Raw genomic sequence first — 2,236 nt, 5'->3', positions numbered from 1 at the left:
AGAGGTACGCCAACATATTGATAATCCCCAGGTCGATAAGGAGCAATAAGATACTCAGGGGGTCCACAGGGTATTGGAGGGGTATCCAAAGGGTTCTGCATCACATAGAAAATTAAATAAAATTTCCACACACCGTGTCAATAAATAAATAAATTACCTGGGGTACATAAGGTCGAGGCGCAGCGTTTCCAGTGGAAACGGGAGACGGCCATCTAGGTCTTGGACACTGGATAAATCCAGGTGATGGACAACCGAAGACTGGAGACATTCCTGGTGAGATGGGCATGCCGATGGGCACGGGACTCATCGGGTGCATCATTCCGGGGTACGTCAGGGGGGACATTGGGTGGTGAATTGGAGTGGGTGGACCACGAGAGGGTGATGCTGGGCGGAACGGACTCGGGGGGATTGGACGGCTCCATCCTGGGGGCCCGTAACCACCCGGGGGTCGCGGGGGGTGGGACATGTTCAATTCTTCAATTTTATTCAAGACAGCATCCCTGAAAATAATACAATGTCATTTTTTTCTTGTCATTTAATTTATGAAATTATATTTTACGAAATTCAATTATTCATTTTTAATTAAATGTTTTTGCAATTTATTTATCATATTTATATATTATAATTATTCGAGAAAATTGTGACGAGAAATGTTGGGCATTCGATTATTTTATTCATTTGCAAAAATATTGTTCAATTTTTTTTATGATAAATTTTTATTGAGGAAATATCGATTGAATTGTTGGAAATAAATTACGTAATGTTAAAAAATATTGGAATACAACAGATAAACGGAAAATAGAAGAGGTGACAGGCCCCGGAACATAAAGCTAATGGTCGGGAAATTTTTTGCAGATGTAATCGGGGATTTGAACGGAGCAAGTGCGTCGGAAGAATCAGGAATACAATTCCCAATGGCTCGTCGCCAAAATTCTCTCAAAATACCGAATCCAAACGACGGCCTAGCCCTCATATCAATCGTCAATAGGATGTCACCCAGAATATTCATGACAGCCTAAACCAATGATTTTCTCGATCCGATTTTCCCCCAAATTTCCCGCACGAATTCCGGAATAATCTCCCATTTTTCTCGATTTTCTCCCATTTTCCGGGAGAAAAACCCGCGACAATCCTGAATTTGAGGTTCACGGACATCTTTTGACAGCTGTGACATTTTCCCCCAGAATTCTCCTATAAATAACCGATTTTCCGAGCACAAAACCGATTTCATTAGCTCCAGTTTTGACGGCGAAAAAAAAGCGTAAAAAATAATGCGTTGGAAATTTATGATAGGAAAGAAAGAATAATTTTTTGTGCCTCGAGGAAGAGTCATTTTGACCGGATGCTGCGAGTGTAGGCCGTCTAAATATACCGAAATTCCTATTTTTAATCCCAAAGGCGTAACCGGTTCAAGCCCAGAGTCTGTACTAGCAGAGAAAAGAATATTTCACCATGACTCCCATCACGAAAAAAAATAAAATTTCCTATTTCAAGTGCCTGACACAGAAAATCGTTATTTAAATCCCGATCTCCACCCGGAGCTCAACAAATCCAGGAGTGAAATTGTTTAAAAAATCGGGTTGAACAAACATTTATGAGAGCCCGAGACTCTGGATATTTCCAAAAATAAAATCGCCAGCGGAATAAATAAAATCCAGCGGTAATAGGATTACAAATCACTGGATTACAATTGGCGGAGGAAATGAAGAAAATTGAAATTATTTTCGGATAACGATTGAGTCAGACGGAGTAATTGTTACATCACAGGGTAAAGAGATTGAAAAATCCTTTTCTCGTGCCAAAAATACGGAAAGAAGAAAGATAATTCTGTTCTACAGCAAGAGGTCGTCGAACCGTACGAAAAATCGAGTGAAAAATCGATTCGATAAATCGAGATAATGAAAAAAATGAACCGTTACCTTTTTTCGGTCTTCACTTGCACTCGATTTAATCGCACAATTGCACTTATCACACAAAAACGAGAGATTAAATTTGGGGTACGTCAAACTGGGGGGAGCGATCGTTCGTTTGTTAATAATTAAATTAAAAAATAGCCGGTTCGCGTCGAGGGGCTAGAACAGACTGACTTCCATGGAACCATTGGTTCTGGATGCTGGCGACCATCGGCGCCGCCGTATTTTATATTTAACTTTGGCATCACTCGAACATTCGACTGAATGTCTTCAACGAAAAGCTCTGGTTTCCTTTAATCGCAGGACAAATTCAATTGATTTTT

Source organism: Fopius arisanus, unplaced genomic scaffold (assembly GCF_000806365.1).
Source record: "Fopius arisanus strain USDA-PBARC FA_bdor unplaced genomic scaffold, ASM80636v1 scaffold00096, whole genome shotgun sequence".
Lineage (NCBI taxonomy): Eukaryota > Metazoa > Arthropoda > Insecta > Hymenoptera > Braconidae > Fopius > Fopius arisanus.
This window is presented reverse-complemented; position numbering follows the sequence as displayed.